Here is a 25,834-nt window from a genome sequence, read left to right as displayed (position 1 = left end):
TGGCAGATAGGTACCGTAAACCTCCTAGTTATACCACCACAGGGTGAAACCCACGCAAAATATGCAAACTCCACACGGACAGTGACCCAGGGCAGGGATCAAACCTGGGACCTCGGCGCTGTGAGGCAGCAATGCTAGCCTCTGCAACACCGTGCTGCCCACTGTGGCATTGTTGACAATATGCTTTCAACTCCGTCCGACAACTTAAACAATGAAACCTGAATCAAAGAATAAAGCGAGTCTTAATTCACATAACTATTGATTTGGAATGATGGGCTATTCACATATATAGCGACTCCAGGGAACCTGATGGTCATTTTTAGTAAAAGCTCTGCTTGGAAGATCTAATCACACTTTTGGTTCTATTTTTGAAATGTCTCTATCAAGTCTCTTATTTCTTGAACATGATGCAGAGAAGCCTGGTAATTGAGACTGCATAATTGAAGAGCTGGGCTACAGGCTGCACAACTAGATTGCAATAACCAGGTCACATAGTTGCACAAAGTACACTCACCAACACGCTTCTCTCACCTTTATTTTATCAATGGGGAAGGCATTCTACTAGCTTGACAATGCTTTGAGAGAGGAAAAAAAAAACAAGATTGACAGTCAAGGTGACATTTATGAGGTAAATTCCTGCATGCTGTGCTCTAATAATGCACTCTGCTTTATGAGAAATCCTTCCACAAAAGGTAAAGAAGCTGTTAAGGAAGGGATTAATTTAAAACACTTGTGCTGCCAGCCGTATGTGAAATCTCAGCCATTCTCTTTATTGGCTATAAATGTGCTGCAATAATGAAAGTTAAGGATGTGAAATGGAACCGCACCTGTAAACCAGTAGCTCACATACTTTGCTTCCCATTTTATTAAATAACAAAGTGAGGAATGTGACTGGTTGACACTTCTGACCATGTACATGCATATGAATGGTAAACGGGCAAACAAAATATTTTCCTTTTCTACTGAAAACCACGGCCGGAATTCTCCGGTCATCCGGATTCACTTTTCCCGTTGGCAGCGTACCCCCGGCAGCAGGTTTTACAGCGGCATGGGGTGGCTTCAATGGGAAATCCCGTTAATAAACGGCGGGAAGTTAGACTCTGCCACCAGCGAACGGCGCGCGGCCAAAAACGTGCGACTGGGCAATCGGACAATCGTGCGTTCAGTTTCCTTAAAAGCAAATGAGCAATTGGATAAATCAAGTTTTAAATAACTTGCCAAAAAATACAACTGTTAGAAAATCCAAATATAAGTCAATCAATTGGACGGTAAATACCTACTGACAAAGCACCTTAAAATAAGCATTACTTTCACATAAATATTATATTGAGGTAATAATGTACATTGTGGTTTGCTTATTCAATTGGGTTGATTGTTGAATAATGAATTTCAATAACAGAAAGCACAATTAAATATTAATTGATTGATCAAGTCTCCTTATTTAAAAGCATGCTATGTGTTTTATGTAGGCTTAATAACTCTACTTTTCATTCAATCATATGTTTAATACAGCAATAAGCAATGTAAAGAGTCTTATTTTCCACTGTGAAATGTGTACCAAAATTCATAATTAAGGTTAAGCCCTGAATTTATCCTAATGTGATAGAGGGGCAAAGAATGGGTTTGGGTTAGATGCTCATTTCACATTGTTATTGATTCTCCCCTCTCCAATACCTGGCCTGAACCTGACCTATTCCCGCATGTCATGTTAGGTATTCAGTGCTGTAAGCCTTTCAAGAACAAGGGGTGGGATTCCGGATGCCAGAATCAAGAAACACGATTAGGTGGAAAATCTGTTCTGACGCTGTAATCATGGCGGATGCCAGTTTCACACCAAATCATAATTCTCTGGAACCTCGACAGCGCCATCAATGTGTTCTACTCCGCCTGTGCAGCAAAAGCCATTGGCATATTGTTAGCGGGCCTGACCCGGCATTCTCCGGGGTCTCTGTGATTCTCCGCCTCCACTGAGGGAAGTCGAGATGGCGAGGTTCACTTGTGCTTTTGAAAATCAAGAAACAGGCACCGTGGCTGATGAGAGAGAGGTGGTAGGACACAGAGAGGCGCAACTGTGGGCTGCCAGTCCTGATTCTGGTTGGGTTGGCTTCCTGGGGGGAGGGGGAGGTGACAGGGGAACAGGCGTGCGGTCGGGGTGACCCCCCCATGAGACTGGGGCCATGTCCAGGCACGGACTGTCATTGCAGAGGCCCTCAAGGCAGCCATATTGCTGCAGACCCCATTGACCACCCACCATGGCCCCTGGTTCTGCTGAGTGACACCGGCCGGATGGGGGCCCCCATCCCGCCACCCCCACACCCTAGCAAACACCCTCCACTCCACCCTCACCATATCACACACCCCCAACTGGCCACAACCTGCTAGTGGGGCATCACACAACACACCCAGTGGCAACACTCACAGTATCCCCTACAGGGGGGGTGCCAGATTGGGCCTGTGAAGTGTACCGCTGGCAAGGACAGCACCATCTGACATTTTCCCTGGCAACAGGGTAGGGTGCCAAGGCCAGAGGTTCCCATGGTGGTGGGCACGGGGGTTGTTGTTGAAAACTCACCACTATTCTTAGAAGTCCCCCGATACCAAAAAGGGCCAACATTCTAAATAGTGAACCCCCTGTTCACTATTTAGAATGTTGGCCCTTTTTCTCACTCCCCAACTCCGATGCAGGCTTCGGTGGGTGCTATTCAGGTCAAACTATATTTTCAAGTTATCCCCCGGTATAACCCATACCTTCACCGAAGAATTCATCTACTTACCACAGGACATCGATGGTCACGATGAAAGAAAACATTTTAAAGGAACCTCTGTTGGGAGGGCAATTACGATCCTGGGTCCCGCATTGCTAAGTAAGTAAAGTAGACTGTTATTGAAAATATGGAAAGATGTGTCACTTGAAACATGGAAGTCTGGCAATATCTGGTCTGAGACAAACATGAGAGAATATAGGGAAAGATCCCACAAAGGGTTAATAGCAGCTGCAAAGAGCAGGATTGTAAAATGCAGATAGCCGTAGTCAAGCAGGCTTAGCAAATACACAGGATTTTTGTATGAAGCTAAAAACAATGTTTCACACCTTCATTGAAAGTAACTATCTTAGTAAGCATCTGGAAAAGCATAGATGAAGTTTCAGTTGAATTAGGTGACGAATGTTTAAAACAGGCAGGTCTTTCAAGTTATAACCAAGTGAATTTTTAGCATACTGCTAAAACCAATGTTTCACACCTTCATTGAAATTAACTATCTTAGTAAGCAGCTGGAAGTGAAAGGAAGAGGTTCAGTTGAATTTGGTGACAATTCTAGGTGTGAAATTGACAATGAAATGAAATGAAAATCGCTTATTGTCACGAGTAGGCTTCAATGAAATTACTGTGAAAAGCCCCTAGTCGCCACATTCCGGCACCTGTCCGGGGAGGCTGGTACGGTAATCGAACCGTGATGCTGGCCTGCGTGGTCTGCTTTAAAAGCCAGCGATTTAGCCCAGTGAACTAAACCAGCCCCTGCTCACGCCAAGTAAATTAAAGAAAACTGGAGACTATCAGTCTACGAGAAACATAATTTAAAGTCAAAATCAAAGTCAAAATTATGAGCTGGGGACACAGTTGAAAAATAAAACTATAGAAATGACAGGAATTAAAAGTAACACCTCTTGAAACCAAAGCATTTTTGAATATCACAAAGGACAATGTAATCAGATCTGAGTGCTGAGGCCATGCCCAAAATTAATACTTAGTTCTATTAAAATGTTTGGATCAAAGATACTTTTTACAATCAAAGTGAATAAAGTTACTTTACCCGACCAGCCCAACCCCCAGACCCATCGACAGAGCACAGAGGCAGGTTTTAACATTGTGTCCAAGTGTTTAATGTGGAAAAAATATATACAGATACGTGCCCTAGCCCCTATCACAAAACTGTGCCCTGCATACTTGCCAACTTAACTAGTGTCTAATTTTCTAGGTGGATCCCCAGATGGTACGTTAGGAGTGGAGATGGCTTGCTGTGATTCCTGCCAGATGACCTTAGTCCCCTTTGGCGAGCGTCTTCTGGGATGATTGGGCCTGGAGGGGCACACCTGCTGCTCAGGCGGTGCCGCCCTTTCTGCCCTCTGCTCACCAGACGCTGTGGGACAGTGGGGGGGGGGGGGGGGGAATTCCGAGGTGCTGCGGTGTTCCGGCAGCTACCCCGCCCCCAGCACAGACCCCATTACCCCCTCCTCCCTTGAGGGCCTGATGTCCCCCGGGCTACTCCATGCGACTGTGCCACCACCTTCTGTGTGTGTACCGCTTCAGTGAGTGCCTGGGCCATCTCCCTCTGGGACTGGGCCACCTCCCTCTGGGTCTGGGCCATCTCAGCCAGCTTATTGTCTGGGATGGTTTGTGTGGCGAGTGAAGTGTGTATATGTGGCTGCAGCTTGTCAGCCTCCTGAGTATCAATCGCAAACCCGGTGAATCCAGCACCATTTCTCATTGGAATCGATTGTGTTCCACCTGGCGCCGGTGCTAGCCCCTCAATGGTCGTTGAATTGTACAGGCGCGGTGCCAGTTTTGCTGTCGTTGAACTCCGAGAATCCTGCCCCTGCATCAACACACTCTCAGAAACGGACAATTCTGTCGAAGATGTTGGTTTGTGAGTGTTGGCAAAGCCCTCGATAGGCATTGCCTTTCACTATGACCACTCAGTTCTTAAAACGAACAGCATGGAGCTTTGCTTATAAAGCTTAGTATCACTGCTACACACACCAACAACTTAGAACTTAAAAATTGAAGCTAAATGTTAACTTCAAGCATTCACCACTCCCTCCTTACCATTTGAGACGTCGTGATCAAAATTACTTCCACTTTCAGTACAAAAGCCCATCAAGAAAAATTATGGAAGGCCAGAAAAATCAGAATCTTAATTTTTAAATGGCCGCATGGTGGTGCGGTGGTTAGCACTGCAGCCTCACGGCGCCGAGCACCCGGGTTCGATCCCGGCCCGGGTCACGGTCAGGAGTTTGCACATTCTCCCCGTGTCTGCATGGGTCTCACCCTCACAACACAAAGATGGGGAGGGTAGGTGGATTGGCCACGCTAAATTGCCCCTTAATTGGAAAAAAAGAATTGGGCACTTTAAAAAAAATATGAATCTTACTTTTTAAGCTCAGACATGCATAGATTGCTGCCGCATTTAATAATTACCAGGAGTAAGGCATCAGTTGGCAGAGAAGATTGCTTCACGCAGGCGAGTGAGAATTCAGGAAGTTTTGTTTATGCAGCTCTCAAAGGCTGTGCTCTAAGGTTTTCTGAGTTCTCTTAACGTCTGTGGGAGAATGGTGTCAACAGCATGTTTCTTTCTGCTGCCTTCAAAATAAGGTCATTCCTCCCTCCCGCCAGATCCACAATCCTAACTAATTGATATCTCTTTCCAAAATTTACCCAGAGCTACATCTGTTAAAAAAAAAAAAAAAGCATGTAATTTTAATGTATAAAATATCAAACATCGTTGATAAATTGTGGATACTTTGCACTTTTAACTAAAGCAAGAAGCTTGTGTACTTGTGGCAAAACTTTGCAAAAGTGGTCAGACCCGCATCACTAGGTATTACTGTCTTTTCAATTACATTATTAATGTTAAACAAAACAGGTGATGGGTATTCATTATCCTTGAGCACATATAAATATGAGAAATTCCTCATAAAACCGCTCCTGGGGGCAGCACCGTGTAGCAGTGGGTTAGCACTGTGGCTTTACGGCGCCGAGGTCCCAGGTTCGATCCCGGCTCTGGGTCACTGTCCGTGTGGAGTTTGCACATTCTCCCCATGTGGGTTTCGCCCCCACAACCCAAAAATGTGCAGGCTAGGTGGATTGGCTACGCTAAATTGCCCATTAACTGGAAAAATGAATTGGGTACTCTAAATTTATTTTAAAAAAACGCTCCTGGGCCTGGCCAAGTTGACTATTAAATGGTTTGACAAAGAGTCATTGGACTTGAAGCATTAGCTCTTTTCTCTCCCGACAGATGCTGCCAGACCTGCTGAGATTTTCCAGCATTTTCTCCTTGGGATTAAAAGGTCCAGGCAGCTGGCGACCAAGGAGGTTGTCCAACCCGATTGTCTGCCCTTCTACCTCGGCTACATTTGGGGCTGGGTGGTCAGTTTGGCTAGTTAAGTTTCCTTTTGATGTTTACTTCTAGTTACAGTGCCCCACCTGGGGCTGGCGTCCCTGTAATTTTTGTTGAATTTATTGATTATTGTTTTATTAATGAAATGAAATGAAAATCGCGTATTGTCACAAGTAGGCTTCAAATGAAGTTACTGTGAAAAGCCCCTAGTCGCCACATTCCAGCGCCTGTTCGGGGAGGCTGGTATGGGAATCGAACCATGCTGCTGGTCTGCCTTGGTCTGCTTTAAAAGTCAGTGATTTAGCCCTGTGCTAAACCAGAGGGCATTGCTGGGTAGAGTGGGAGGAGAACTGGGAGACTGAGCAAGTCAATAAATTCTCTCAAGGTCTGTATCTTTGTGGCGGTTTCACCAACTGGCTTAGGTCCTATTAACACCAGGGCCGGAATTTTCCGATCCAAGTTCATCCCGTTACCGCTGCCAACAAGAATGGGGAATCTGGTGTTCGGCCAAAACTCCATTCCCTGCAGCGGGACTGGAGAATCCCGCTGCGTGAACGGACGGAGAATTCCGGCCCAGGGATATACTATATACTCGCCTCAGCCCATTCTCCCGCCCTATCCCCGTAACTCCACCTATCTCAAACATCCTTGAATACTAAGGGGCAATTTAGCATGGCCAATCCACCTAATCTGCACGTCTTTGGACTGTGTGAGGAAACCGGAGTACCCGGAGGAAACCCACGCAGACACGGAGAGAACCATGCAAACTCCACACAGTCACCCATGGCCGAAATTGAACCCGGGTTCCTACGCTGTGATGCAGCAGTGCTAACCACTGTGCCACCATGTCTATTATGTCTTTTATGTCTAATTTTACTGTCAGCCACCCAAGGCAGATTTCCTCTGTGATATAGTCAAGCACCATCCGCTTATTATTGCTACAAAAATATTCTACCTTATATATTCTTTGTTCAGGGTGCCATTGAGCAAATAAATGTAGCTCTCTGCTCATCGGTACCATTCCCAGAATGTCCCACCGAGTGATATAAAATAGCGCCACCAATATATGGGTGTATTCTAATATAAGTAAATGATATAAAACATCACCTGAATTATGATCTATCATTTGAACCACAGCAATACTGGACACCAGGCACTCAGACCATTTCAAATCTGAAGATTCAAAGTCTGGTTCAGTCAATTGCTCAGTGATTTAATTAATGGTTATCATATATTGGTAGCACAGGAGCTGCCAGAGACACCACATTACAGTAGGTCTTGAAGGCAATCATTCTCTGGCTGTCATCAATGGGGTCTGATCGATAGAGGCTGGGGGGAGCCTTCCAAAATCATCATGCAAGTGACTCAGACACTCAGAAATCAACCAGGATCAGGAAGTCTCAACAGTCAGAATTACCAACACATAAACTTAGGTTGAAGGTGTGCCTTTTATTAAGTACACACAGAATGTTGCCTGCAGTTAGCATTATTAAATCTGATCTCCTTTTTGGTTATAATGTATGATAAGGATTTTCAGGGGATTTTATGGAAGTCAATTTGGATAAAGAGGTTCTGCGGGATTCTCCGTCAGCGGGATCCTCCGCTTCGCAGGCAGCGCACCCACGTCCGTGGGTTTCCCGACATCATGGGATGGCAACAATGGGAAACTCCATTGGCCGGCTTTCGGAATGGAGAATCCCACTGCCGATGGGGGGGAGGGAGGTGCTCCGCGCTGGTAAACGGGGCTGGCTGGACAGAGAATCCCGCCCAATAGCTTGACCTGCCATCTTATCTCCCTATTGTTCATCCTTCCTCTCCAGTTAATTCTGCTCCCTCGTGCCCTCATTAAGGAAGCTTGGGTACCTCAGCTGCCAACTCATCCATCATTGAAGTTAATGTCACAAACTGCTTTTATAATCACACTATTTGCATATAGCTAGTAACTAATGGAAGGTATTGAATTGAATCATGGAATATTTTGCATGATAAGATCTTTTAAAACTCTACACAAATTCATTTTTGCCTAACACCATCTTTATTATAGTGAGAGTGTTGTTTTTACAGAGGCGATCTTAAATATACAACTGGTTTATTAAATCTGTTTACTAATTCTTATTATACCATAGGGATCATGGTGGTTTGGAATATTTTAATGAATAGAAACAGAAACAATAATCTTTCCTCATGATACTGTCCTAGGCCAAACCATCTTCAGCTGAGTCATAAATGACCTTCCTTCCATCTTTAGGTCAGAAGTGGTAATGTTCGTAGATACCTGTACAATATTCTATTTGAGACTCCTCAAATACTGAAGTAGGTCATGTTCAAATGCATTAAGTCCTGGACAATATCCAGGCTTGGCCTAATAAGTGACAAGTAACATTCACATCACACAAGGCAATGGCCATCTCCAAGAAGAAAGGATCTAACCATCACTCCTTGACACTCAATGGTATTACCATCATTGAATCCCGCACTATCAATATCCTCAGCGTTACCACTGACCACAAATTGAACTGACCTGTGGCTGCCAGAACAAGTCAAAGGCGAGGAGTCCTGCAGCAAGTAACTCACCCTCTGACCCCCCCCCCCCCCCCCCCCCCCCCAAAAGCCTATCCACTATCTACAAGGCACAAATCGGGAGTTTAATAAAATACTCCCTAATTGCCTGAATGAGTGCAGCTCCAACAACACTCAAGAAGTTCAACAGTTTCCATGATAAAGTAGCCCACTTGATTACTACCCCTTCCAAAAGCATCCAATCCCTCCTCTACTGGTGAACAGTGTCAACCATATGTACTGTCTACAAGATGCACTGCAGGAAATCACCAAGACAACACCTTCCAAATCCACAACCGCAACCATCTAGAAGGACAAAAGCAGCAGATACCTGGGAACCCCACCACCTGGAGGTTTCCCTCCAAGTCACTCACCATCTTTTCTTGGCAATGTATTTTCATTCCTTCACAAAATCCTGGAATATCGTCCCGAACAGCACTGTGGGAGGACATACACCTCAAGGGCTGCAGCGGTTCAAGAAGGCAGCTCACCACGACTTTATGAAGGGCAACTCGGGATGGGCAATAAACGCTGGCCTAGGCATCCTGTAAATTTGTAAAATTTGTAATTTGTAAAAAATTGCTCATTAAACAATTGTGTTTGTAAACAGTCTTGTTTATATATAAATGCCGCCGAATATAAATGTGTATGTAGATCCATCTATTAGACTGCATTATCCTTTTCCCCTCTCAATGTATGTTAAAACGAGTTTTAATTCTTTAAGTCAGTTTTAATTTACCAAATGATGGGGTGCTGATGCCAGCCACATTTAGGTAAATTAGGGGTTAATGAAGAGAGCAGCAGTGAGAATGAATTCTGTTTCCAAGTTCCTATTACTGTCTGTTAGTATTAGTGATTGTCACCCAATGCCTATGTGCCAGCAGTATAAGCCAGGAACGTCATTTTCCATGTGTAATTGAAGTGGCAATAAATGAAGTGGAAAGACACTGTCTAATCTGATCAACATGTAGAATGGTATTTTGACATGTAAATTATACCCTTTCTATATATTTTTTTCAAATTACACTCCCTCCTGTCATGTTTTTGCTTCAGTTTAAATCACGTCTTAATCCCCCATCTCTCAATAATTATGCCATCATTCTCCTGCTTCGAACACTGTGTAATGGTATTTTATATGATGTGCCATTCATTATTAACTAAAGTCTGTGAAGTGGTATTACTTTCACTGTAGTTAAATATGTATTGTGCTTACTGTATGCAGATTTGATAAAATATTTAACTTGTGCTTCCCCAATAAATATTATGGAGCATGAGGCATTTCTTAACATAATACGTTAAAAAATCACCCTACGTCAGCGATCTCAGGTTCAAATACCACCTAATCAGGTGAGAAGAGGTGCAATGCTAATGCGACAGGTCTTAGTTCGGAGGGAGAACTGGCAGATCCAGATGACACAGAGGCCTCTGGAGCTCACTCCAGCTGCCCTTCCCTCCCATGGAGACCCCCAGGGCTCCTCTGACAAGGAGGAGGAAGTGCTGGTGGCCAACCTAGGGCCTACCACTGAGGAGACAACGGTGATCTTCAGTTCTTCTGAATCCCCCCCTCCTGACACCGGCACATCACAGGGACAGTGGGCAGATTAGAGAGGCATGGAGATGCCAGTGACACAGGTAAGTTGGAAGGAGACGTCCCCCTCCAGAGGCCAAGGGCATCAAAGGCCACAGGGCGTGGAAAGGAGCAGGCTGCCTCCACCTCTGATGTGCATCTTAGGGACATATCTAGACGTAGCAGTAGGCCACAGAAGATCAAGAAGATTGAGGATCATTGAGTGGGCACTTGTGTGGGGAGGAGTTCACACTCTGTAGCTAGGAGGAATGGAAATGTCCAACATTCGCAATTAAAACATGTTACACCTGATACATGTGAAGCTTCTGTCACGTTAATCTTCACATCGGGCCTGCCTGAACCCCAACCTTTTGTTGCCCTCTGTTCCCCCCAACCTCCGCACGCTAGACACAGTGATCCAAGATCAAATTCCCCCAATGCAGACCCCATTCAGAGGATTGGTGTGAGTGCTGAAGGACAAAGCCTCGTCCTATGAGAAGCGGGAAAGTATGAGAGCCTCCTTGGCACTCTGGGCATGCTGGACCCTTTCCACCACCTGTCCTCCACTTCCGGCTCCTCCTGCAGCTCCTCCCCAGGCTTGTCCACTATCCCCTCCTAGTCTGGCTCCTCCTCCTCTTGAGAGAAGGCCGCATTTACCTGTTCCAGTATGTCACCCCACTGCTGTGCCAGGTTATGGGGGGCACAGCAGACGACCACGAGGCAGGAGACCCTCTGGAGGGTGTACTGCAGTGCACCACCAGAGCGGTCCAGGCATCATAACTGAATTTTCAGCAGTCTGATGCACCGCTCAATGACAGCACGGGTGGCAACATGGACTTTATTATATCGTGTCTCTGCCTCGTTCTCCGGCATCCGCTCTGGCATCATCAGCCAGGACACAGCGGATATCCATTATCGCACAAGAGCAAACCCGTCATCCTGGGGTGTTCCTTAAAGACGCCGGGGGTCTCCAAGTGTCCCAGCATGTGATGTATTGGGTAAGCTGGGTCTGCGAGGACTGCGTTTACTGTAGCAGTGAGAGAGACAGGCTTACAACACTTGAAGAAATGCAACTCAATTTCATTGAACTCTTAACTATCATACATACTTTAACTGTGGGTTGACACTATGCTGAGTTGACTGGAGACCTGAGGCTAACCTGACCAGACTATCTTACTACCACAAGGTGTGTGTTCTAGTTGTTGCTCATGGGCTCTGACTGTCTCAGAGGCTGGATCCCAAGAGAGCAGGAAAACTAGTGCCCTCTGGCTTTATAGTGGTCGTGTCCTGCCTGGTGATTGGCTGCTGTGTTCTGTGTGTTCATTGGTTATCCTGTGTGTCAATCAATGCCTGTCTGTGCACCATCATATACTTGTGTGTATATTATGACAGCGTGTAGCTGTCATGCACGCTCCCTGGGATGTGAGTACACACATGCAGGAGGTGGTGGTCGCACATGAGTTGAACATTCAGGGAGTGGGACCCTTTCGTGTTAAAGAAGGGCACTCCCTGATGTCCTGATGTGCGCAAGGTGACATGCATGTTATCAATTATCTCCTGGACCTGGAGTGTCCCGATGATGGTAGAGAATTCTGCTGCCCTGTTATCTTGATGGGCTTGATCCAGCTCAAAGTTGATGTCGTCTGCTGCCCGGGCATACAATGCAGTCCTGATCTCACTGATGCATGTGGACTGCAGCAGCTTAGACCCTGGAATGAACCAGCTGCACAAAGATTCAGGGATACGGTGACCTTCATAGCCCCCAGGAGTGGGAGCCCTCCTCCTTCACGGGGTGCCACTTCCACAAGGATATGGCACAGGTGGCGCATTGTCTCTTTGTTGAGAAGGAGTCTCCTGCAGCATGTGCTGTCTGTAATCTCCTCGAAAGACCAACGAGACCTGTACATCTTGGACTGTCGCTGGGGCCCTCCTCTGGGTTCCTCCTCGGCCTAATGGGTGGCCTAGTCTTCAGGGTGTGCGGCGGTCCCCTACACATGGGGTGCTGCCTCCAGCCTGTGTCGATGCTGCTGCTGCTGCCTTCTCCCACGTCTGACCAGCTGGGCAGCCACCAGAACCACGAGGATAGCCACTTTGGGACCAACACCACCATCCATTTTTGTATCTGTACGGAATTGGAGAAGGAGAAAGACTGGCAATCAATTAAGGTTTCCATCCCAGGACCCTCAAATTCATCAAGTCTTCCCTACCCTATGTGTCCCGCCTTCTGCCAGAGTGCTATCCTGCAAGCCGATTGTGCTGGAGAACCTCGCTCTGCACATTCAACCGTGGCCACAGCAGGATACCTAGACCCCAGCTCCCTGTCGGGAACATTTGGGAGACCGTGCTTAGGTGCCTTCCTCTGATCCACACTCACCCTTTGGTCGGAAGTGCTGAAGCCCAGCTCTTAATTGTTTGATTGTTGGCTGCTGCCTCTACGGTGCTGACAATTCTTGAGTTCAGGCAAACCATTCAGGCTTCAAAGTTTGATTGAAATGCAATGCCAGAATCATTGTCTGAGACATGGGAATCCACTTCAGAATATTTTGTTTATCAAACGGTCAACAGTAAAAAAATTTGAAAATCATCCATGTAACATTACACATTTCACACTAACCATTAAACAATATGGAAACATCAGCAATCCATTTCGATAGCAACACAAAGCTATGTCAGCTGATCCTCACAATGGGTTGGGATTCTCCGAGCCTCCGCGTTGAAATTGTGCTCATCGCGGGGGCAGAGAATGGGGTCTCAGACCCGCGATCGGCTCTGACGCCGGGACACGATTCTCCGCAGACCGGAGAATCGCCACCAGCCGAGCCCGCATGGTCGAAGCGGCGCTGGTCGGGGGCCGTTGAAAGAGGCCCCCGCTGCGATTCTCCGCGATCAACCGGCCGAGTTCCCTCCGAGTTCAGCTGGCGTGGTTCCAACCTGGTTCCACCCGGCGGGAGCTCGAACTTGCGATCTCGCTGGCCGTCCTGGTGGCTGTGTGGGGGATCAGACCCCGGGGGCCTCCATGACGACCAGGCTGACGATAGGGGGTTACCGATCGGCGGGCGCATGCGATCTGGGGGGCCTATCCTCTTCCACGCTGGCCTGCTGTGCGGCTCCGCCATGTTGCGCGGGGACCAGCGCGAAAACGGCCGCTGCGCTCATTGCACAGAACCGCGGGCACCCGCCACGCGCATGTGCACACTCACAGCCGGAAGTGCAGGGCCCTGTATCAGCTGCAGGAGCTGCGGGGTGCACGCCGGGGCTCTGCTATCCCTCTTGAAATCGGAGAATCCTGGCCATGGTACCACCCCTCATAGGTTCCTCAACAGAAATGGAGGATAAGCTTGAGAATGTGTTATCGTGTCCAGACCTTTGTCATAGAAATGATCTGTCCGTCAATGTGTGACTTGTTCCACGTATCAGTGCCATTCTCTGTTCAGGAACCGCAGCTGTGCAGGTCCTCCCACAGGGCTTAATCGCACCGGAACCAAATCCTGGTTTCCACATATTCCACTGGCGTTCAAGGTGCAGTTGAACATCTTGATTTTCAGCGTGTTTAACCAGCGGTGATATGCCAGTTACATGCAGTACTCACCACACCGACAACAAAAACATCAGCAATCAACAAAAGCATTTTTTCACCGGCGTTAGCAGGTGGCCCATTTGGATCAATGTCGCTCACCAGATCCTGCAGCATGTTCTTGCTTCAAACCGGATTGCCTTCTGGACTCATATGTTCTCCTGAGCACGTGTTCCAGGACCCAGGCATCTTAGAAAAAATTGTCCTTCTTCCGGCTACAGAAAAGGAAGGAAACAGCAACAGCAGCCTCCAGGCATCTGCAGCCATCAGCAGGAGCAAGCAACAAACACAACCTGCAGCTGTTAAGTGCTCTCACAACTAACAAGGCCAATTCTTCATTAGCGATAGCCTTCAGCTATGAAGATAGAGGCTGCTCACAGTCAAAGAGAGTTAAAGTGACCTTCCGCATATAACCAAGAACAGGGCTCTGTCCTGGAGGTGTTTGCAAGGACAGACAGGCAGCAGCTGTAGTTGCCCTTGTTATGGGCATCCACAATATTTAAAGATGGTCTAAATAGACCAAGCCCTTACAGACAAAAAGCCCCTCACACCCTACCCCATTGGAGGCCATTATATTCGACTTCAATCTTGCTCATGAGATTGAAATTAATACAAATTGGAGTTAATGATATGCATCGCCATATTTGGGAGAGATCCAGAACTCACCATTGGGAGTGGGTTAGTTGGCAAACTTTGAATCTCGATTTTGGTCTTTCCTGCCATTATACCGGTGTGCCCAGACCCCCGCCGGGGGCAACACGATGGTTAAATTACGCCCTATGTCTTGCTGTGTGCATCAATAAGGAATGGGCAATGCTAAGCATTTAATCAACATGTTAGAATAACTTGACAAATGAGCAGATGTAGCATGGGAGACCCTGGTGTGTTGGAAGCAAACACTTATCTCTGAGATCCTTATTGCTATTGGCTTGTGAGTCGTTCTTGTGTTTGATTTTATGACATTAAATTGTTTGGCTTGGGGCTTCTGTTCAATGGCACTTTTCTATTTCAGTGGAATTTGCCAAAAATTGACATTACCAGAGCAAAAAGTCACAAAATGTTAAGCACATATTATACTCGGCATAAATCAACACATTAGTGTTATGAATTGTAAAATTTTATGTGACAGTTATGCTTTAAAATGTATCTTTTAACTAAGGGTAGGATCTTCCCACAATTTGTCATTTTCAGACTGAAAACTGTAGTTCTCCAGCTGCACAGTCGAGTTTTTGTTCCAGAGCGTCTAGACCTCTGTGCACAGAGAATCTGGGGGCATGGATTCTGCCATCACGCTGGTGGGGCAAGGCCTGCTAGATCCAGCTCAACTGGTTCCACAGATATTGTGGCATCGTATTTAAAGGACAGGTCAATCAGCATTTGAAAAAAATTCCCCTTCACATACACATCCCCCCATGGACACGGAGTACTCATCCACAAGTTTGGTGGCAACCTCCCCCCTCCCCTTCCCCCCCCAACAAGACAGGCATCAAGGTGCCCCACAGGGCAGCACAGTGGTGCAGTGGATAGCACTGCTGCCTCACAGTGCCGAGGTCCCAGGTTCAGTCCCAGCTCTGGGTCACTGTCCGTGTGGAGTTTGCACATTCTCCCCGTGTTTGCATGGGTTACGCCCCCACAACCCAAAGATGTGCAGGGTAGGTGGATTGGCCACTCTAAATTGCCTCTTAATTAGAAAAAATTAATTGGGTACTAACATTTAAAAAATCAAGGTGCCCCACAACAAGCATCAGTATGAGTGCAAATAACCCCGCCCCACAAACATAATGGGAACCCCCCCCAATAGGATCCAATCTGGCACTGATGGGTTGGCACTACTAGAGTGCAGGGGACACTATCAATATGCTGGGGCAGTGCCCCCCAGGCGTTACACTTACCTTTCTGCCCCCATCGGAATCCCCTCGTCTACTTCAAGTTCAAAAAAACATGTTGCAGATCTCACTGACGTAACTTAGCATCAGCGAAGTATGAATGATTGCTGGGTAGCTCTGTAATGAGATTTAAATTTATTGAAATGGGGTTCCCGTCCTTTACATCAGGGGATGGATAATCAGAAAATGGGATCTTGCCGGTAAGTATCTCATTTCCCGACTTACATGAGATTTTGGGCCTGCATCGTCATTTACGCTGACGGCTAATGTGGGCTCAAAATTGCCCCCTCAGGTTGAAACAGGTGGTTCTGTATGATGGATGGTGGAGTTATCCTAATTCACTGCCCAGAGACAGGCCCATGATTTGCTTGTCCTGGGGGTAACACCCTGGCGAAAACCTATTGAAAATCCAGCGACAGGTTTCACAATGTAACGCAAAGGAAAGGCTGGTCTTTCTGTGCACCGGGCCAGAGAGGGGATGAAAGAGCTGCTGCTCTGCGAAGCAGAGGAAAGTTTTGTCTTCGCCACCAAGCAGGTGGTTGGAAATGGTTCTCTGATTGAACAGATGGGAGCTGCAGAGGTTGGAGGTGCAGGACATCACCAGAGGATGCCATTCTGCTGAAGTCAGTGTTGGAATACTCAGAAGATTGAGTAAAACAACTTTCAAATGGCATTAGGAGGTTCGCCGTGGTGTGGCAGGGAGCAGGAGCCTGATGGAAAAAACTGGGAGGGATTTGAACTGGAATCTACAAAGTTCCTTATCTGTTGAGAGCATTGTGTAATATACAAAAATGCCTTTTTGGTTGTGATTATTAGTTATTCGGGATATAACTTTTCTGGTTCATTTGTTGCCCATTAAGTAATGTTTCGTCTATTGGTTTTAAGCTGTTTATTACAGTAGAAGTCTTAAAATGTGAAATATTGTCATGCAATTCTTTCCAGCGTTTGCTGGGAAATTATTTACTTTTAATGTTATTAGTCTCTATTGGAATCATGACAATGGTCTGTCATAATATACATCTATGTATACAATGGAGTGCAGACAGGCAGTGATTGACACACAGGATGACCAGTAAGCACACAGAACAGAGCAGCCAATCACCAGACAGGACACTACCACTATAAAGCCAGAGGGCACTAGGTTTCCCGCTCGCTCTGGACCCAGTCACTGAGACAGTCAGAGTTCGTGAGTTAACCAGTGCAAACACCATGCAGTAGCTAGTAAGTCTGGTCAGGCTAGTACTAGGTCTCCAGTCAATTCAGCATAGTGTCAACCCACAGTTGAACATGTATAATATTTAAGACGTTAAATAAAATAGTTTTGGATCTTATCCAGTGTTTGAGATCTGTCTCTCGCTACACTGCATCAAGTGCAGTCCACATCAACCCAACCTGCCTAACACATCATGGTCTTTAAAGCCACTTTTAAAACATCCTGGTAGAAGCTGACCATACCCACAGGACAAATTAATCATGACTGGGTGTTCTTGCCAATTGAATTTGTTTGCGGGCTTTCGGAGATGCTCTAAACATTAAGCTGAAACTTTTGGGTTGAAAGACACTGATTTTAGATATGTTGAATGCATCATTTGTAATTTACAAAGGAACTGCATATTGCAGACGAATACAATGAGGAAATAATTTTACATTTTTGTTTGTCATTTTTAGTCATTTAAAAGCAGATGGCTGACAGGTTGACACAGTAATTAAAATACACTTATTTTCAGTAGAAGTAACCCTTTTCCAGCTGCATTGGTCAAAATTTACCAAGTTGCCACTTTTAAGAATACAAATAATATTTTTAAAGCAAGATTATTTGAAAATAGTTACATTTTAAAACATTAAAACATTGCTCTCATTGCCCTGATTGATGGCAGATTTTGCATTTGATGGCATGCAAATAATTTTGAGTGGTATCTCAGAAGCACAATTTGTTTTGGAATCACTGATTGCACTCAAATAGAGAATTCTTCCATTTCTCTTCCATTCATGTCTATGACTGTCCCACCTTGTCAACAGCAAGAATAAAGAAGAATCAAGTGTTGTGACGCAGATTGAAATTGTGGAATGCATTGCAAGGGTTATAAGCATCAAACCATAAGGTAGCATCTTTTACAGGAGTTGATATTGAGGCCCTTGTGTATGCCATAAATGACTTAATATCCATTTAAGCAACAAACTTGCACTTTTGAGTCACTCAGGATGAGCTGTGAATGTAATATTCAGTCTGTGCTTCAACAGCTGAACATGTATTACTTTGGGATCCTAAAGGGAATATCACTGAAATTAAGGAAATACCAGAACAGATCTTGCAGAAAAAACAGTTTCACTTCATCTATATCTCCTTGTTCACTCTTTGAGTGTGTATGAGCTCAGGAATCTTGGGATAACCATCAGCTACGGATGTATTTGATATATGTCATTGCTGTTTAACTGCGATAGTTATTTAAAAATATTCAGCATTATAAAGCATAAGTTCATGGATGCCCGAGTTACTGTTTAAGGCTGTAACACACCTACTGAGTGGGGAGCACGGTAGCATAATGGTTAGCACAGTGGCTTCACAGCTCCAGGGTCCCAGGTTCGATTCCCAGCTGGGTCACTGTCTGTGCGTAGTCTGTACATTCTCCCCGTGTCTGCGTGGGTTTCCTCCGGGTGCTCCGGTTTCCTCCCACAGTCCAAAGATGTGTGGGTTAGGTGGATTGGCCATGCTAAATTGCCCTGAGTGTCCAAAAATGTTAAGTGGGGGTTACAGGGTTACGGGGATAGGGTAGATATGTGGGCTTGAGTAGGGTGCTCTTTGTAAGGGCCGGTGCAGACTTGATGGGCCTAATGGCCTCCTTCTGCACTGTAAATTCTATGCTAATTCTATGAGTGCAGATAGCATCAAAAATAATTCAGCCAAATTTTAACTGTTTATGAACTACTAGTAGATCACCCAGGACAATGCTCTGGTTGTGTCAGTGGACACTGATACTGGATACAGCCATGTTACACTGGCACTTACTGGGTGCAGAGCACAGCTTTATGGGTCCTGTTTACTGTATCCGATGTTCCAATGATATCTTCAATATTAAATGTCAACTAGAAATAAGGTTTATGCGCAAAGAGCATACTGTATGCACAACATCAGACTTTGGGTATAGTCAGTGATGTAGCTGGTGAAATTGCTTCCAGGTGTGCACCCTTAATGAACCATGTTCCTTCTCCACCACGCCACCACCCCCCCCCCCCCCCCCCCACCCCCGCCAGGTTCCACTCAAACACAAAACACAGTGGTGTTTTACCAACACAAAACCTGCAATTACCCATCGCAAGCAGGCAGCGTTTAAAAACGTGTAAATATTTTACAAAAGAATTTGCTTTCAAAATATTTCAAGGTTTATTTCAGAATGGTAACTTTGTAGCTCGACAGAGAGAGAGAGAGAGAGAGAGAGAAGCTAGAAGGTCAGGCCCGGGAGCAATGTGCCCACTCTGTAATCTGTTTACATTTACGAATATTCGGGGCAGCAGGGTAGCATGGTGGTTAGCATAAATGCTTCACAGCTCCAGGGTCCCAGGTTCGATTCCCGGCTGGGTCACTGTCTGTGTGGAGTCTGCATGTCCTCCCCCTGTGTGCGTGGGTTTCCTCCGGGTGCTCCGGTTTCCTCCCACAGTCCAAAGATGTGCGGGTTAGGTGGATTGGCCATGCTAAATTGCCCGTAGTGTCTTAAAAAGTAAGGTTAAGGCGGGTTGTTGGGTTATGGGTATGGGGTGGATACGTGGGTTTGAGTAGGGTGATCATTGTTCGGCACAACATCGAGGGCCGAAGGGCCTGTTCTGTGCTGTACTGTTCTAGATTCTAGAACACACTGGCCAGTTCACAGCATTCAATTTGTGAGTTAACTTGTTACTTCCCTTCAAGTGACATTGTGACACACAAGTGCCAGGCAATGGCTATCTCATATTAGAGAGTGTCTAACCATCTCCATTTGACATTCAACAGCATTCCATTGCTGAATCTGCCACTGTCACCATCCCGGGGAGGGGGGGATGGGGGGGGGGGGGGGGGAGTAGGTGAGGTGGGTTTACCATTGACAAGTAATTTAACAGGCCCAATCACATAAATGCTGTGGCTATGAGTGCAGATCAGAGGGTGGGAATTCTGTTGTGAGTAACTCATTTCCTGACTCCCGAAAGCCTTTCCACCATCTACAAGGTAAAAGTCAGGATTGTGATGGAATATGCTCCACTTTCCTCGGTAAATGCAGCAAAGCAACGCTCACGAAGTTTGAGACGGTCTCAGACAAAACTGCCTGATTAATTTGCACCCCAGACCAATGGTTCATTTGTACTAATAAATATTTTAAAGCTTTTTGATTGATTTGCTTGTCTCTACAAGAAAGAATGATTGTCTAGGTGGGATTATTGATGAGAGATTCAATTGTAAGCTGTGCAGGAAAGTGTTGCAAGGTGAACCTCTATTATACGTTAACATTAATAACCATCTGCAGTTATTTACCTCCTTAAATATAGTAAAATATCCCAAGTTGTTTCACGGGAGCAAAAGAAATGTGATAACAAGACACATAAAGAAATATTGGGGCAGATGACCAAAGCTTAGCTAAAAGTCTTTAAAAAGTAACTTAAAGGTGGAGAGAGATGTGGTAGCACAGTGGCACAGTGGTTAGTACTGCTGCCTCACAGCACCAGGGACCCGGGTTCAATTCTAGCCTTGGGTGACTTTCTACGTGGAGTTTGCACACTCTCCAGTGTCTGCGTGGGTTTCCTCCCATGGTATGGATAGTCATGGATGGTTTTCCCTGGGTAGAGGGGTCAATTACTAGGGGAATAGGTTTAACGTTCAAGGGGCAAGGTCTAGGGGAGATGTACGAGGTAAGTTTTTTACACAGAGGTTAGTGGGTGCCTGGAACTCGCTGCCGGAGGAGGTGGTGGAAGCAGGGACAATAGTGACGTTTAAGGGGCATCTTGACAAATACATGAATAGGATGGGAATAGAGGGATACTGACCCTGGAAGTGTAGACGATTTTAGTTTAGACGGGCAGCATGGTTGGCGCAGGCTTGGAGGGCCGAAGGGCCTGTTCCTGTGCTGTACTTTTCTTTGTTCTTTGTTCTAGTCCAAAGATGTGCAGGTTAGGTCGACTGGCCATGCTGAAATTTCCCCTTAGTGTCGAGGGGTGTGCAGGTTAGGTGAGGTCACTGGGATAGGATAGGTTGGGGTGGATGGGGAAGTAGACCTGGGTAGTGTGCTCTTTCGGAGGGTTGGTGCAGACTCGATGGGCCAAATGGCCTCCTTCTGCACTATGGGGATTCTTAAAAAAAGACAGAACTTATGGCCCAGGCAGCTGAAAGCATGAGGCAATTAAAATCTAGGATGCACAAGAGGCCAGAATTGAAGACGGGCAGAGATCTGGGAGCGCTGCAGAGCTGTATGAGATAGGGAGCAGGGAAGGAGGGGGAATCCCTCTATGATAATTGAGGCCCTGTCAGCTTGGGAGCCAACATAGGTCAGTCGGTCAGGGGTGATGGGTGAACTGGACTTGGTCCAAGCTACAAGTGCTAGAAGCCAATGAAGGGTGGAAGATGCGATTGAAGCCCGCCAGAAAAACATTGAAATAGTTAATAATAAACCCGAGATGAAAAAGATTTTAATTTACACAAGTCCCTTGGAAGATGTAACAAACTGTTACATCCACAGTTATTTTAAAGCTCAGCCTTATTAGTTTTATAAACTATCATGTATCAATGCATAAATAAAGGTATAGATTTCAGCAGTTATAATTTGAAGAATAAAATTAGCTTTCTGTGGTGATATGCATCACTGTAAATACACTAGGGGTTAATGTAAATACACATAGACTAGATAGACACTAGAGGGAGCACCAGAGACATAATACACAGACATTCAACCAATAGGCCAATAAGATAGGACACAACCAATAGGCATTCACGATACACACAGAGGTGACACTACCACAGGCGGGCATTACACCAACCCATATAAAAGGACACAGCACACATGATCTTCCTCTTTCCAGTGGAGACTCTCAGTTTGTACACAGGGTTGATTTGAAACACATCACACCCACCACGTGGATTGTAGCAGACTGGTTCGTCAGTCTGAGTAGCTATCGCAGGATTAACAGGAGAGTCGAATCCAAGTAGGAGAATTGTTAACAGTTTAATAAACGTGTTAAAGATATCTCCAAGTCTGAACCTTCCTTTGTCAGAGTGCAGATCAAGGAAGCAGCTTATGCTACGTCAAGAACATAAAACACTTTCCAATGCTGTAAAATTTAAAAATATGTTTGTTTGAAGTAAAAATTCAAAAGGACTAGAAAGTGGGTAATGTAACACCGCTGTTTAAGAAGGGAGGGAGGCAGAAGACAGGAAATTATAGGCCGGTTAGCCTGACTTCGGTAAAGATGAAATTGCGGAGTACTTAGAAGTGCATGATAAAATAGGACTGTGTCAGCACAGCTTCGTCAAGGTGAGGTCATGTCTGACAAATCTGTTAGACTTCTTTGAGGAGGGAACAAGGAAGTTAGACAAAGGAGAACCGTGGCTATATTTAGATTACCAGAAGGTTTTTGACAAGGTGCCACATAGGAGACTGTTAAACAAGTAAGAGCCCATGGTGTTAAGGGTAAGATCCTGGCAAGGATAGAGGATTAGCTGATTGGCAGAAGGCAGAGATGGGGGATAAAGAGGCCATATTTAGGATGACAGCAGGTGACTATGTGCGCCTGTGCTGGGACCATAACTTTTCACAATATACATTAACGTTTGGAGGAAGGAACTGAAGGCACTGTTGCTAAGTTTACAGATGATACAAAGATCTGTCGAGGGACAAGTAGTATTGAGGAAGCAGGGAGCTGCAGGAGGACTTGGAAAGGCTGGAAGAGTGGGCAAAGATGCGGCAGATGGAATGCAATGTGGAAAAGTGTGAGGTTATGAACTTTGGAAGGAGGAATGGAGGCATAGACTATTTTCAAAATGGGGAAATGCTTAGGAAATCAGAAGCACAAAAGGACTTGGGAGTTCTTGTTCAAGACTCTCTTAAAGTCGGGCTTACAGGATACTGGGAGGCCTGGATAGAGTGGACCTGGAGATGATATTTCCACTTGTAGGAAAAACAAGAACCAGAGGACACCATCTCAGACAAAAGGAATGGTCCTTTAAAACAGAGATGAGGAGGAATTCCTTCAGCCAGAGGGTGGTGAATCTGGGGAACTCTTTGCCGCAGAAGGCTGTGGAGAGCAAATCACTGAGTGTCTTTAAGACAGAGATAGATATGCTCTTGATCAATAAGGTGATCAGCGGTCATGTGGCGAAGGCAGGAGAATGGGGTGAGAAAAATATCAGCCATCATTGAATGGTGGAGCTGACTCGATGGGCCAAATGACCTAATTCTGCTCCTATGTCTTATGGTCTTATTCTGTACAGAAACAAATCGAGTAACATAAATGTAAATGTGATTGTATTAGCTGTGAATAATGTGTCTTGATATTGAAAAGCTATCCATTTAATTTACCCAATGGAGTAATAATGATAGGTTTTTCTTGTCTGTTTATCTTTCTCAGCCGAGTAGTGGGCTCTCTGTATTATTGCTGCACAAATAGCCACCAATGATAAGACCTGTTGCTGAAGCAGTCATTTACCTGGATAGAAATTAGTACATATGTAAGAAGAAGAAAATATTTTTCTTTTGGAGGGCAGATTTCTGGTATTGTACTTTTAATTTCAATTAGATTTTACTCTGCACTGCTGTGCATGTTATTTTTGGGAAGTGAACAGCTTGATGACTACTCGCTGAAGTAAAGCCAACAGAAAAGTGAGGGAGGAAACGGGAGCTGGGAACCAGAAGATATGTGCATTAGTTGTACCTTATAACACAGGGGAGGCAGTGGTGTAGTGGCCTTGTCGCTGGGCTAGTAATCCAGAGAACCAGGGGAATGCAATTCTGGAACTAAATGTCTAATGATACCATGAAACCATTGTTGATTGTTGTAAAAACCCATCTGATCCCTTTCGGGAAGGAAATCTGTTGTCCTTACCTGGTCTGGCCTACATGTGACTTCAGCCCCACAGCAATGTAGTTGACTCGAAAATGCCCTCAGGGATGGGCAATAAATGCTGGACCAGCCAGCGACACCCACATCCCATGAATGAATAAAAAAAAGATTATATCATGGTTAGGCTATTTACATCTCGCCCAGTTTGCAGTGTACACTGAAAGATGTAGTTGTTAGTCAGTAGGTTGACGTTGGTGTCACAGGCCACCCTCTCCCCCATACTGAGTGGCTTTTTAATCCTCTCAAAGAGAAATGCCGACCTTTATAAATATTCTGTCATTTTCAACGAAGCAGAATACACCAATAGACAGCTAATAAGGGAGAAAATGCAAACCTAACACCTTGGTCCTTGAACTAGGTTTCTTCATATTGCACGAGTGTCCCTTATAATATATCATTTTCTACACTAAGCACCACCTGTAGGTTTATTAAACATTGTTAATTTTTAAAAAAAATAATTTTTATTGGAATTTTTTACAGAAAATATAAAATATAACGACAAACAATGAAATGCAACAAAATAACCCATAATAACTGTAACACCCCCCAGACCGTATCAACGCATGTATCACATTCCCCCCCCCCCCCCCCCCCACCCCAATAAACAACAAGAGAACTTAAGAATAAATTTAAATGAAATAAACAAACATAGTCATCGTCTCCCCCCCCCCCCCTCCCTCTATTCCCTCCCCCTTCCCCCCTCCCCCCCGGGTTGCTGCTGCTACTGTCCCCATACCCTATCGTTGAGCCAGAAAGTCGAGGAAAGGTTGCCACCGCCTAAAGAACCCTTGTACTGATCCTCTCAGGGCGAATTTGACCTTCTCTAGCTTAATAAAACCCGCCATGTCATTGATCCAGGTCTCCACGCTTGGGGGCCTCGCATCCTTCCATTGTAGCAAGATCCTTCTCCGGGCTACTAGGGACGCAAAGGCCAGCACACCGGCCTCTTTCGCCTCCTGCACTCCCGGCTCCACCCGCACCCCAAAAATCGTGAGTCCCCATCCTGGCTTGACCCTGGATCCCACCACCCTCGACACCGTCCTCGCCACCCCCTTCCAGAACTCCTCCAGTGCCGGGCATGCCCAGAACATATGGGCATGATTCGCTGGACTCCCCGAGCACCTGACACACCTGTCTTCACCCCCAAAGAACCTACTCATCCTCGTCCCAGTCATGTGGGCCCGGTGCAGCACCTTGAATTGGATGAGGCTAAGCCGCGCACACGAGGAGGGAGAATTAACCCTCTCCAGGTCATCAGCCCATGTCCCGTCTTCGATCTATTCCCCCAGTTCCCCCTCCAACTTAGCTTTCAGCTCCTCTACTGACGCCTCCTCCACCTCCTGCATAACCTTGTAGATATCAGATATCTTCCCCTCTCCGACCCAGACCCCCGAAAGCACCCTGTCACTAACCCCCCTCGCGGGAAGCGAAAGGAATCCCTCCACCTGCTGTCTAGCAAATGCCTTTACCTGCAGATATCTGAACATGTTTCCCGGGGGAGCCCAAATTTCTCCTCCAACTCCCCCAGGCTCGCAAACCTCCCATCAATAAACAGGTCCCTCAGCTGTCTGATGCCCGCTCTGTGCCAACCCTGAAATCCCCCATCAATGTTCCCCGGGACGAACCTATGGTTCCTCCTTAACGGAGCCTCCATCGAGCCCCCCACTTCTCCCCTATGTCGCCTCCACTCACTTCTCCCCTATGTCGCCTCCACTTACCATTGTTAATTTTTATTGCACAGAGCAAGTTTTACCATCTGGCACATCATGGTAACACAGTTCCTCAGACAATTTTTCATAACCTTATAATAAAACATATCTCCTAGCTTGAAATTTCAGGGTTCCCATATCAGTGAGTGTGGTGGAGTGGAAATTTGCTGCCCCTTGAAAGAATTGCAGAGTCGGGCGTCATTTTAATGTTGGGAATGGAATAGGTGGAGGATTCCTATCCTGACAGCTATTGAAACCCGTCAGCTGTGAGGGCTTAATAACATCCTTGCCAAATGTACCCCTTCTCCTTGTTCATCCGAAGATTTAACTCCAAGCATAAATGCTT

General features: G+C 45.9%; 1 long non-coding RNA gene across 1 annotated transcript; it reads left to right on the top strand.

Moving 5' to 3' along the window:
* The first annotated feature begins 486 nt into the window (after window positions 1-486).
* On the top strand, window positions 487-8,469 carry LOC119974740. Its single transcript, XR_005462567.1, has 3 exons — window positions 487-628; window positions 2,780-2,864; window positions 8,366-8,469. It is a non-coding gene; the product is annotated as an uncharacterized LOC119974740 (long non-coding RNA).
* The last annotated feature ends 17,365 nt before the right edge of the window (window positions 8,470-25,834 follow it).

The sequence above is a fragment of the Scyliorhinus canicula genome, chromosome 12 (assembly GCF_902713615.1).
Source record: "Scyliorhinus canicula chromosome 12, sScyCan1.1, whole genome shotgun sequence".
Classification (NCBI taxonomy): domain Eukaryota; kingdom Metazoa; phylum Chordata; class Chondrichthyes; order Carcharhiniformes; family Scyliorhinidae; genus Scyliorhinus; species Scyliorhinus canicula.
Note: the sequence above shows the minus strand (reverse complement) of the source record. Positions and strands in the feature narration are given on the sequence as shown.